The sequence below is a fragment of the Numida meleagris genome, chromosome Z, assembly GCF_002078875.1.
Source record: "Numida meleagris isolate 19003 breed g44 Domestic line chromosome Z, NumMel1.0, whole genome shotgun sequence".
In the NCBI taxonomy this organism is placed as follows: domain Eukaryota; kingdom Metazoa; phylum Chordata; class Aves; order Galliformes; family Numididae; genus Numida; species Numida meleagris.
The window spans coordinates 31,760,499-31,774,663 of record NC_034438.1 but is presented as its reverse complement, the minus strand read 5'-3'; positions in this window follow the sequence as shown (position 1 = coordinate 31,774,663).

Here is a 14,165-nt window from a genome sequence, read left to right as displayed (position 1 = left end):
AGTCTCTGTAGGACAAACTCTGTAAGGGGATGATATCTGCTGGTGTTACAAAAAAAGAGCAAATCTGGAACATAGTTGGTTTGCCATTTGCAGAGAACAAGGAAGGAAGAGGGGACACTCTTGCCTGATGTTACTCCATTGTTTCTTGCTGTCAGGAACTGCACATGAGATAGCCACAGTTGTCAGATTGCCCTTCTGCTGCCATTTGTTGCATGGCAACAAAAAATAATGGAATATTGGTGGGAAGGTTCAACCTTTACTGACATACCACCAACATCCACTTCTGACATCATGGGTCAACATAATAAAATAGGAGGCATTACTTCTGGAGCAGCCCTCGTACCTCTAACTGGAGTTGCAAATTCTGTTGCTGTGTACCTGTGACCAAGTCTGGTCACTTGATCTCTGTAACAATCATAGAATCATAGAATGGCTCGGGTTGGAAGGGACCTTAAAGATCATTACATTCCAACGCCCCTGCGACAGGCCGGGTTGCCAGCTGCTAGATCAAGTTCTAGGTTAGATTGCCCAGGGCCCCCCATCCAACCTGGCCTTAAACACCTCCAGGTACAAGGTATCCACAACCTCTGTGGGCAACCTGTTCCAGCATCTCACCATTCTCAGTAAAAAACTTCCCCTGACATCTAATCTAAGTCTCCTCTTCTTTAGTTTAAAACCATTCCCCCTTGCCCTATTATTATTTACCCTTGTGAAAAGTTGTTTTCATTCATGTTTAAAAATTCCTTTTAAATATTCAAAGGCCGCAGTGAGGTCTCCCTGTGTGCTTCTCTTTTCCCAGGCTGAACAAGCCCAGTTATCTTCAGTCTCTCTTCATATGAGAGGTGCTCCAGACCTCTCCAGCTGGGGCCTCAAAAGGGAAGAGTAGAGGGGGACAATCACCTCCCTTGCCCTGCTGGCCATCTCTCTTCTGATGGAACCTAGGATACCATTGGCCTTCCAGGCTGCAAGCACACACTGTGCTGGCTCATGTCAAGTTTTTCATCAATCAGGACCCCTAAGTCCTTCTTGGCAGGGCTACTCTCAAGGAGTTGTTCTCCCAGTTTGTATACATAACTTGGATTACCTTGACCCAAGTGCAAAACCTTGCACTTTGCTTTGTTGAACCTCATTAGGTTCACAAAGGCCCACCTTTTGAATTTATCAAGATCCCTCTGGATGGCATCTCTTCCTTCTGCCTCTTCATTTCCTTAATGCTGCATTACCTGAAATACTTGCAAGATATTTACCTTCTGATCAGCCTTATGATGGTGTACCTTATACTACTAAAAGTTAACTAATTTAACCAACATAAAATAGTAAGAAATTTAATTGTAGTCTGAGCTATTTTAGTATCACCTTGCAAGATCCATTTTTTTCCAGACTTTAATACTTTCATAAGTAATTGTAGGAGTTTCATCCTCTCAAGTGAAAATAAAAGAATCTATGGTCTTCTTTCCTCTGAGGAAGTTCAATGTTATATTTTTTTGAAGAAAAATAAGGGAAAGAAAGAAAGAAAAAAGAGTCAAGAAATAAGAAAGTAAAGAGAATGTTTACACAGTTTTTCATATTTACTGAGGCAGTTATAACTATTTATCAAATAGCTATGAAATTCAGGCTGCCTGCAAAGAATGAACTTTGCTTAAAAACTCACCTCATTTTGCAGGAAATTAGATTTCTTTGCTAAAAAGTATGTATAAGAAGGGGAAGATTTTATATGACAAAAATGAGGGAGAAATGAAGGATATTAAGGAAAGCATGAGGGCTGCTCTGAAAGTTATGCCTCCTATTTTATTATGTTGGACTATGATGTCAGAGGGAGATGTTGGTGGCATGGCAGTAGAGGTTGAACCTTCCCACCAATATTCCATTACATGTTGTTGCTGTGTGACAGATGGCAACAGAGGGGCACTCTGACAGAATGGCATCTGACATGGAAGTGCATATGGAGCAAAGGTGTAGAATTGAATCCCTCCATGTAGAAAGAGTTGCACCCACTGACATTCACCAATGCTTGCTGAATGCTTATGGAGACCAAACAGTGGGTTTGAGCACAGTGAGGTGGTGCACTTCAGCAGTGGCAAGAGCAATGTGAAAGACAAGCCACATTCTGGATGGCCATGCAAAGTGTACACACCATGAAATGAAATGCATCTCAATCAGCTCATCTGCAAGAATCAGCTAATGGTGGCAACTGTGTTGGACAATATTGTTTTGTAGCTGAGAATTTGCTCTAATTAAAAGTGTTATTGTACTCTTTTTTCCGTGTAAATAAATAGGAGGTATAACTTTCTGAGTGACTTACATAACATGGTTAACAGTACTCAGAATAAGAAGGAGTCAGACCATTTTAGGAACAAATACACCCTTGCAGTGAAACAACAGAGCCATTACTCAACTGAGAAAGAAAAAGTTTCATAATAATACTGAATAGACAGGATGGTCCCTAAGATGGACTCCATCAAAGGTCATCCTATTTGGAAAGAGACAGAAAAAACTTGCATTTTGTTAGGATGCTGAAATGCTTGTCATTCCTTTATTGTGGAAGAAGAGCATTAAGTATCTGAATCATTGAATCATAGAATCATATAATGGCTTGGGTTGGAAGGAACCTCAAGGATCATCAGGTTGCAACCCCTGCCACAGGCAGGGTTACCAACCACTAGATCAAGTAAAAGATCTGCAAAAGGAAGTAAACAGATGATGCACAGGGACACAGAAATGGTCTTAAAGAGAGTTAAAGGCTGTTTATATCTGCAAATATGGTCATTTAAAAAATTTTAAACTCTAAGGACGCTCCGGAGCCCTGCAAAAGAGTTACAGTTTGGGTGGGTAGCTTGGTAAGTTGAAAAATAATTATTTCATGAAGACTAATGGGAACTGAAAAACATAAGGAAATAGCCAGCCAAATTAATGTTATGAAGGAAACTGAAGTTAACAGCAAAATGTTCTGGTGAACAAAATGAGAACAAACAAACCCAGGGATTAGACTATAGCACATATTCAAGACAAAAAAAAAAAAATGCTGCACCAAACATTATAGCAAAAAGCTTCCCAAGATGTAAGGAGCAAAAACGTTAGTGTGAACCATGAAGCAACATAGAATAAAATACACATAACGTGTAAGTGGTATAAGGTATAAGTGATACTGTGGCTTTTAAATGCAATATCAGTAGAAACAGTACTGTTGTCCTGTAACAATTCAAAAGTGAACATATGAAGTAAAAAATTTAGAGATCTTGGCATGTTTGATTTGTTAAAAACATGTGGTAAAATAATAGGAAAATGTTTAAATTAAAGAAGGCAATTAAAATTATTATTAATAATTAGGGACTAAAAATGATGATATATTATTGAAGTAAAATGTGGATGTTTCGTAGAAGCCGTTCTTCCATCAAATGCAACATTCACAACAAAAATGGAACACCTGGATAAGGCAATTAACTAATAATTGGATTTCAAGCCAGACTGATGCCACAGAGCATTAGTTAGCACCTCTGGCTGATGTCTATTTGTAAACAAGTAGTGCTTGAATTCCTTATACTATTGTCTTTCTGTGTTTCTGCTGAGAATGAACTGACTTCCTGATACGACCATACAAAGTAAGAAGAAAACATAGTAATGTTGGAAGCGGTAGAAACAGGAATTATTTGTAGATTTAATTTCTGGACCTTTTCATTCTATGTACAAATAAAACAGTTATTGACTCTGAAATTAAATGGATGGAAGGATAATGTACGCTACCTTTCATTTTCAAAATGAACCGTGCACTTCATATAAGTTTTGTTTTCAGATGTGATTTCTATTTGAGAGGCTTCCATAGTTTTTATCTTAAACTTTTATTCATTTTTGCATTTGGTTGTTTCAGTCACGCAAAGAAGTATTTTCTGAATCCTACTTGACCTTAATTTTCTCCAAAAATCATTCTTTTTTTCTTTCCCCATTAGGCTAGTCAAACTTCAGGTGAAATTTCTGTGTTTGTGTGTGTATGTTGTGTGGTACCTTATAAAGCTGCTTAGCACATTTTCTAGTCCACCTAGATCTGGCTGTTCAGAATCCCTTATTACCAATCTGAAGATCTTGTGGCAGTCTGCTCTCAACTCACCTGGAAACTTGATTGCTCCATTGGTATTTGCCGTGTGTTGACTGCTGCTGGCTGCCAGACCCCACCCAGCTCTTCTCTCACTTCCACTCCTTGGAAGGACAGGAGAACCTCTGTTTTGACCTCTTTTTCCCATGCTCAACTGCAGTCCTTCACTCTTGGTTCTGCTATTTCACTGAGTGGCACTGGGAAGATGTGGAATGGGGGCTGTGGTCAGTCCATAGCAGCTCCTCTCTCTGCTTCCACCAGAGCACCCACTTGTGGCACCTGGGCCTCTGGTGGGGCCTCTGGAAACAGCTGTGTTTGGCATGGGGCAGCCCTGGTCTCATCTCACAGAGCCCCAGCAGCCCCTGCCTACAGCTGGTCGGGGTCACCTGCTACAGTATTTTTTCCATTCTTCTAAATTTGATTCATTTTTTAGGATTAAACGCTGTGTAGCTGTGCTTTTTACTGCTGAAAGAAAGCTGAAATGCTTTTATTGCTATATTACTCAGTAACTGTAGTAGATATTACTTATAGTACAGCTTTGCCAAGCTCTTTCTGCTGTTGGCATCCTTGTTGTTTTTGCTGAGAAGAGATTTCTTTGAATGAAGTCATAGATGAAGTGATGAGCTTTTCAATGTCAGTGTTGGAAAGGGTGGGTTATTCAGTACAGAAAAAAATACAGGTTACGAGATTTGTGTAATATTTTTACACGATACTCCCACAAAATCCCACTTTCTCAGAGGATTAACAAGAATGTTCTTTGAAATACTCCAAGAATGATCCTTGTTCTATTGTCTTACATGCTTTGTTTCTAGCTGAAACCTGGAAACACTGTGCAGAAAGGGGAAAAACTGATGGCGTAAGAGTCCTAACTGAACTGCAACATTGCCACATACTTCATATGCTTAGGTTACCCTGTTTAACTCAGCCCAGACCATGATTCATCTCCTGGGGTATTGGCTAACACAAGAACAATGTCCCCATTTGTAACCAGGACCCCTCTCTCATCAGGAGTCTGAAATGGAGCGTGATGGAGCTGGCTGAAGACAGAGGCTGGGAGCTAGCCTGCTGCTGTGGGATTCCTTCCATAATGAATTTGAAATAACTTCCTCCATGTAAACTGCCAAAGCAAGACACATGACAATTTCCTTTGAAAAGGCTTTAGCTTAGTAATAGTGAGGGAAAATGGCCCAGCAGTTCCTTGAAGTGGAACAGTGGAGGTAGGCAGACAATGCTGTAGCTGTGTGAGTACGGAGGGAAGAGGCAGTAGAAGGTCTTGTGACTGATTTATTGCATGGAAATGAAGACTATGCAGTGGTATGTAAAGTTTATGCATCAGCTGAACTGATCAATTGCCCCGCACTTTCTTGTTTCCATGAAACAGCTGGACTCTTTTCTATTCCTAAGGATAAAGGAATAAGTGAACTTTCTTTCTCTTCTAAGTTCTGGCTGACAGCACAGACTCTAATGGCTGCACATGTGTTATCATCGAAGAGAATCTGAGTAATTGCAATTCTTCACTTTGTGTGCAGTGAATTGAAGGGTGACCCAAGCTACCAGAGGCTGTCACTATATCTTCACAGTTTCTAGTGATTAGGAAAAATAAGTGGGACCCTGCATTCAACATAAGTTGTGCAGATGCTAGCATAGTCCTTCTGGTGGCTAAGAAGAACAATGTTGAAAAGGATTTTGACGCTTTCAGATTACTCTTAGCATCCATAAGAGAAGGTTTGCACTGGTCATGAGGATGTGGAGAGGATGTGCAAGCCAAGTTCACAGTACTTACTGAGCAGTACCAGCGTGCAAATAAATTCAGTAGTTTTGTCTGACCAAATACCAGGCATATCTGCTGTCCCACAACCACAGTTTCAGAGTGAAAGGAAGCACACAGCTGTGATGCAGCACCCCTGTTACAGGAGTTCCCATAGGAGGCACAGTCAGTGGAAAAATGACATATTGTTTTGATATAGCTGAAAGTTTGACTTCTGTTAGTGTACTTCAAGTATTTCAGGATCTTGGACCAAAATTAGGGTATAGCTCAATCTGTTAGACTTTTCCTAAGCTAACATTCCCATACATGCCTGCTCATTGTGTTAATTCTCATGTCATGTGCTAGTCATATCTCATGGTACTGCATGTCTGATCAAAATCAACAAACAAATATTTTCTGTATGCATGTTCTGAAGAATTCCCAATCACTTTTTTTCCTATCAAGAATGCACAAAATGTTATTTCAGTGGAATTTTGGAAGTTTTGCCTTGTGACTGAGATACAGTTTCAGGATTGAGTCTTGGAATGGCTAAGATCTTTTACCTTCTCTTGCTGGGCTATATTCAGTATTGCAATTCAGTCAGATGTTGGGGTTCAGAGACTTACTATGAGGTTTCTCAAAGAAGAAGCAAATTCACGTTTTGGCTACATGCAGAATAAAGAAACCTGACATCTGAGGGATGTAAACCAAGAAAAACACTTTTTACGGTGTTGGTTTAAGAACAGCTTTAAAGCTCTGACAGTCTTATGGGATTAACATATTTTCAAGAAAGCCGATGTAGCAAAGTAGCACAAAGAACTCTACAAATGCACCATGTAAGACAGTGACATGTATATTATTATGCCTTCATTTACTGAAAATACTACAGGCAGCTTTCCCAAGGATTTGCAAAGTATTGTTACCTCTGAAAACAGGGAAATGTTGAACACTCAAGGGGAAAACTTGCTGTTTTATTAATTGGCTTAAACTAAAACATTGTGTTCATTCAAACTGTTTGAATGGCTCTTTTTGAATCACAGTCTTGATTCAAGTATTGTTACAGCTGCGATAGCAAAAGATGTGCATTAAGCTACAGGTACATGTAGAAACCAATAAATAAGAGCATAGTTTAAAGATTTTCAGAAATATTTCTGAACCACACATATTTTGCCTTCTTGAGCAATGACGTATAAAAAAAATTATGAATTGGTCTGTGAGATAAAATTACTGCTATACAGTCATGATTAGCATTGTAACTTTTATCAGATCTGAACAGCCAGCAAAACTTCAGGCTTTAACAGACACACTGATGGTAAGAGTTTTTGTCTTCCTTTGTCCTAGATACTTTTCATCCTCTTTATCAATACCCATCATCACAGATTTCATGAACCTTAATAAACTAAACTTCTAATAACACACAGAAAAATTAAGGGATGTGTTATTTTGCTTCATTGTTGTTGTTTTTTTTACTTATTATTTTGTTTTGCCATCCCCCCCACACACACTATGCGTTCAGATAAACTATTAGTAGTATGAACTTCGGTTGTCAGGTCTGTATTCCAGAAAATGCAAAGAGAGAAATGAACTATTCTTGAGGTCTAAAAGGTCTTAAAACCTTTTTGGTTTTAAGTAGGCTTTTATGACCTCCTCTTAACAAACACTGTACAGTTTTCTTATGCTACAGGAGAGATATGCAGCTGATACTCTGCCTGTCTCATCTGAATGATCTTGTCTGAGATTTAAATGAATTCTACACACAAGATGTGTTTTCAGGGTCTCCTGGGGTAACATATAAAGCTATCATACTCACCGCTAGTCCAACTGATACAGCTTGGCACAGCTGGCAATGGACACTCAGTAAATGACAGAAACTGAGGGAAGATGGAGATTGAATTTACGCTTCATCACATCCCATAAAAGGCAATTTTTCAAGGTCAATGCTTAGATGAACAAGTGGAAGAGCGTAGGGCAACGTTCCATGCAGCTTATGCACCCTGCATACAGTTGTTTCCCTGGCATGGTGAGTGTGGAATTATGTATTTTCCCAGATGTATGGGAATGAATCTCCCTTCCTCAAAATACAGCTCTTGAACTTTTCAGAGTCAGACTAGTTTTGCTCAGATGCAACACTTTACATGGAGAGCATTAAAACAGAGGTTGTAACAAAAAAAGCTAAGAAGAAGAACAGATCTGCTTTTCAAGACCTCCCATCAAAAAACTGTTCAGCAAAGATATGCCCAGTGGTTGCACCTCTGTATTTCTTGCACTGAGTTACGGCAATGGTTAGAGTGTAAGTCATGTGGTTAACCCTGGGATGTGGCGGAAACATCACATCTTCCGGAGAAGCGGTTCATTCACTGTAGCTGAAAGACAAACTGGGTTCCACCAGAAAGCTGCTCCTGACCTCCAAAATGTGATAAGGCAGTGAGGCACTGTTGTCATGGTACAGAATGGATACTTCCTTAGGTGAAGAAAGCCTGGAAAAGTTAACAACCTTATAGAGGATAACTTTGTGTTTTGTAGAAGGATATCTACAGAGAAACATTTTATCGTGTAGGATTTAGCTAAAACAAGCTTTAATAATGATAAACTGTGATTTTGGGGGGGTTTTAGGAGGAATTTATTTATGTGTCTTGTAGACTCCTAGTAATAATTTCTCCAAGTTTTCACTGCCCCAGCTGAGTACAAATGATGGGTGAATATCAGCACTCACTGGATGTTTTGGATGCTATTTTGGCAGTTTGTGAGATGTGAAATACAGCTGACCATCCACATGCTATTTGTAGCATATGTTCAAAGTGAATGCATAAAAAATGGAAATATTATCACCAAGAGGAAGATCAGCAGTTAATTTTCAGAGCAACTTGTTGTGTCGGTAGGTACAAAGTATTCTAGCTCTTCTCAGGATTAACATCTAATGGTGTATCCTAAAAATTTTCCTATTATGTGTTAAATTCTGTGGCAACTGCATGCAAAACAGGCCACTGAAATGTAACCTGAGTTCCTGTACCACAACTCCAAATTTGGGCCAGCCAGGATGGCAGTGTTTTCTAACCTATAGGCCATGTGTCTGAACACACAGCCCCATTCTTTCAATGAATCATTGTATTCCTGCATGCTAAATCACAAAATGCCCTAATCTAGATTCTGTCTACTTGCTGTTAAAAATTGCTTTTACCTCTGCCAGTCCTACTTGTCCCTTGCTACGCTAATCCAACATTTCCTTACAAGTGATTACTTGCTGGAAGTGCTGATTTGTGGGAGCTAGCTTTATTATCTGTTTACCAGGGGTGAACCAAAAGTGCTGGTAGAATAGCATTATCAGAAAGATGCTCTTCTTTGTCACCCTTTCCATTCCCTAGTCTCCCATCACTTTCTACTTTAAACCATCTGGCATATCTATGATGAGATTCCCCCAAGTCTGGCCATCAGTTTAGTTACAGCAGCCCGCTCTGTGGTGAAAATGGCTGCACTGTGCTCTGCTGCTGTTACCATTTCAGAATTACCTGGGGATCTGAAGCTAAAAACAGATGTTTCAATAAATTTTTGTCAAAAAGTAATTACCTTGGGAGCAAGAAAACAAATGGTGGGAAGAGGCAGGACCAGATGCATGGCTTCAAAATTCACAATAAGAATTGTAAGTAAATTTTGGATAACTAACCAGAGAAGCCAGTGACTGCACTAGAAAAAATTCCTGATTGACTGCATATGATTTTGATTTCAAATGAATCTCTGGAATTCAGTTTCTGCTAATGGTGCTCAGAGTTTGAGCAGTAGGGATTGAAAAAAGGTATCATCCCGAGTGCTTTTTCACAAATAAATTTCAGCCGATATGACACCCTACTCTTCCCTCAGCAGTCTGGCCAAGCTGCTTCTTCCTTTTCAGCAAATAAAGTCTGATGAACTGTGGATTTCATTAGAAACCGTAAAGACTTTGTGTTTTCACTGTGTAGAAAGTTGGTTGCATGTTAGTACAATGTGGTGAGAGCACAGAGGTGATTTGGGAAAAAATTCCTGTGTTTCCACTGTATAAAAATAGAGGGGGATTGCTGGTTGCTTTGTCAGCTGAATTGAAGTGTATCTTCTGAGTGTTTAAATAGCAAGCCAAAACTAAAGGCAGGATCCAGATTAGGTTCCAAAGCCTGACTGGGTGCTTGGACGCAGAGAACACAGTATAAGTATTCAAAATCTGCAAGATGAGTACCATCAGTATTATTTCTAGTACTGTTTCTACAAGGAGTAGAGATCTCATTGTTGGTTAAATAGTCATTTATAGATTTAGTAATGTAAAGAACTAATTTACTGTGATGTAGAATGAAGCCTCTAATTTTTATTATAGGCTGCTTGCCACTGCTTACTTTCTGTGTGTTAGCAAATGTCTTACATTGCTACTGGGGGTCCTTATGGTGGCAGTCTTGTGGTGCCCAGCCACAGACATCACTATTTTAGAGAAAGTTATGTTTAGAATTTTGTGCTTGATGGTTGCTCTTTGAAGACTAATTCCACAAATAGGATCTTCATGTGCCATTCAGTGCTGTGGCAACATCTGCAACACTGTTTTTGAAGGTGCATGATGAGTAATAGGGTGAGATCATACTTCTAAAACAGTAGTAAAGAAAATGAATTTACAGGTTGATAAAACTAATCTACTCATCCAGTGTTGAGCTACAAGATCAAGAAATAGATTTAGATTTTCTTTGAATCAGACAAGGCTGTTCTACAGCTGCATTTTAAGAAAATGTTGTGGATAATTTGGCCTGTTTTTGAACTGCGACTTAGGTGAAAATGAAATAAGTGATTTCTAGCTGCTGGAGTGTTGTTGCAGAAATTCCAGACTGATTAGAGGGCTTCATAGCTCAGACAACACTCAGTTTCTCTGCTTCCTGTGCAAAAGCCATTCCCTGAAGCACTACATACTGCAACATGGTACATCCACAGATCCCCTTAGCAGAAGTGCTGGCACCTGAAGAACCATATGCAACTGGGCAGCCTTCCATGTGTCTGTCTTCTGAGGGGACTAGTTTAACTTGCTAGAAATTTACCCCTGGAAGAAGATTAATGAATTAATGTTCTACTTAGGTAGGTTTTAGACTATTCCTTCTTTCTTTGCCTTTCTTTGCCTCATGCTCATATCCATCCTGTAAAAAGAAAGGTTTTCAGTATTGTTTATCCTGACATGCAAATAGCAGTTTATAGAAAGGGTTCCCACAACTTGGAAAGTGGCTGTCTGGGGTCCATTCTGTGAAGACAAGTGAAGATTATTCAGGAAACAGTAACATTTGTCTAATGTAATTGACAACTTGTTCAAATATTTCAGAGTTTGGACAGATAGTCATCTTATGGTATCAAAAAGAAAAAAAACTGTGCAAGTTGATTCCCCTGAAAAGGTGGCCTCGTTCCCCCCATATGCCCTGTTTTAATTGTGCTGGTAGAAGGTCTAAGACTTTGTTCTGTCCCCAACCCAAAGACCCCTTATTTAACCTTACTGGTAGAAGTGTGGTTTTCTGTTTTTGTTTTAAGAAGTATTAAAAACAAATTACAGAAGATAAAACCTTATTTTAGAGCTCTTACTAATCTGTCAGTTTTTCCCTTATGTACGGCCTGTTTGGGAATTAATACTGAATATTACCCTCAAAATCCAAAGTCTGTTTTAGTCATCATGACTGCTTTATAAGAGACAAGGGAAGATTATTAAACACTTTGAATGCCTCTCTTCTGGTAATAAACTTCCCTTCCTCTTCTTCCTCAGTGATATATTTTCAAGTATTTCTGATTACAGACTTACAGAATCGCAGGGGTTGAAAGAGAACCCAAGACATCATCAACTCCAACCCCATTGCTAAAATGGGATTCCTACAGTAGATCATACAGGTGGGCATCCAGATGGATCTTGAATGTCTCCATAGAAGGAGACTCAACAACATCTCTGGGCAACCTGTTCCAGTGCTTCATCATCCTTACCGTAAAGAAGTTCTTGTGCACGTTTGTATGGAACTTCCTATGTTCAAGTTTTAGGCCATTGTTCCTTGTCCTATCACTATGCACCACCAAGAAGAGCCTGGCCTCATCCATTTGCCTCCCATCTCCCTTTAGATACTTATAAGCATTAACCAGATTCCCCCTCAGTCTGCTTTCCCCCAGGCTGTACAGACCCAGGTTACTCAGCTTTTCCTCATACAGGAGATGCTCCAAGGCCCTTTATCATCTTTGTGGCCCTCTGCTGGACTCCTTCTAGGAGATCCCTGTCTTTTTTGAACTGGGAAGCCCAGAACTGGACACAGTATTCTAAAGGTGGCCTCACGGGGGCAGAGTAGTGGAGGAGGGTCACCTCTCTTGACCTACTGGCCACCCTCTTTTTAATGCACCCCAGGATGCCATTGGCCTTATTAGCCACAAGGGCACTCTGCTGGCTCATGGCCAACTGTTGTCCACCTGAGCTTGCAGGTTCTTCTCCGCAGAGCTCCTCTCCAGCAGGTCATCCCCTGACCTGTACTGATGCATGTGGTTATTCCTCCCAAGGTTCAAGTCAGTATACTTGCTCTTGTTAAACCTCATCAGATTCCTCCCCACTGAACTCTCAAGTCTGTCCAGGTCTTGTTGAATGGCAGCACAGTCCATCACAGCCTGGCTTGTCATTGCCTTAGTCCATGAACTCTGACATCTTCATTTCTTGAGCTATTTTGTGTCCACTTGAACTCCTGATTTCTGCCAGTGCACAAGTAGCTCTGTATTTGATCCCTCTGCTTAATGACTTTAGGGAGTACTTGCAGAAATAAAGGGCCATTAGGGAGGCCAAAGCAGTGACTTCAATAGTCAGGATACTGTTATCTTCTATCAGTGTCCAACACCAGAAGAGTTTTGGTACAGTATTCAGTATTTTCATGCATTGACAGTGTGAACTCTTCATACATTTGTTAATGTAATGCACTAATTTATTAATATTTGGACATAAAAACAAACACATAGCCGGAGCATTTTGAAAATCACCAAAAAAGATTTTGTTTGTGTGTCCAAGTTCTTTAGCAAACTGTAGATATACTTATGTTGATTTTCGTGGTGTTTAACAACTGTATTTAACTACATTTAACTACATTACTACATTGAACTACATTTAACTACTGTATGCAATACCTCTATGTGGCTATAACATTTTATTGTGTTGTAACTATGATATTAATTAGTAGTGAGTTAAACTAATATTTCATTTAAAAACATATGTATTCACAAGTTGTTAACATGGATGTTGGAAGCCTGGATTTAGAGAACAGATGCATCTATAGTCTGCATCTGTGTTTTTTTTGTTTTTGTTTTTTTTTTTTAATGATATCTTATTTCTCAGAGAGTACATCATAGCTTATATACATGCACATATGCATTTATACAACATAAAAGACTTGGTAGGAAGTCCTGAGATACACAAAGGCTGATCTTCTTGACTTGTTAAGTAATAATAGTCTCTTCCAGGTGTAAAGCAAGACTGTGGAATTCTGCAGTCTATTTCAAGGCTGAAAATGAAAAAAATGAAAGTTTCATAGGTTCTGGAAAATAAAAGTAGAATAGAGACCACCATATGACCTTTATAGCATGTTATTGTAGATCTGAATAGAGAAGTTCATCCATGAACAAACAGAATGTTAATAATTTAGCCTCTGAGTTGAAGAAGCATCAACGACAGACATTACTAAAGACTTCTCATTTCTTGATGTTTGAAACAGCCTGCTGCCTGCTCAGAGAATTTTCTCTGTCCTTTATAAAGACTGTTCTCTGCATTGTATTAGCTACTTTGCAAAGTTGTCTGTTGATATTCAGATTATGAGTGACACTATCAAAACTGTAAATAACAAGAAGGACGATCTTTGCTTCATGTCATAGTATTGGCCATTCTGGGAATGTGCAATATAGTATTGCCTTTCAAATATTCTGTGATTGACTTAAAAAAAACTTCTAAGAGAAGGGCTAATATGCAAGACATTTACATAATTTTTTGGCAATTTAAGATCAAAATGCTCTGGACTGTTTGACATTGGTTTTATACTTTTTAACTAAGTAGTGGTTGGATTTAAGCATAAAAGTTTCTCAGTATGAGCTATCTGTTCAGCTAATGTGACCGAATTATGTTTTCCATAGTACCATTTTAAATTAACCATTGCAAAAGCACTGCATAAATAAAAGTGGCTTAGTTCAATTTAAGAAAAAAAATTTTAAGTGCAATTTTGTCTGCAGTCTCAATAAGATTAGAGCTTAAATAAATGAATAAATAAATCTATTTAGAACTACACGCTTAGTTCTTTAAAAAACTCATAAATACCTAATTTCACTTTAACTTGCTCT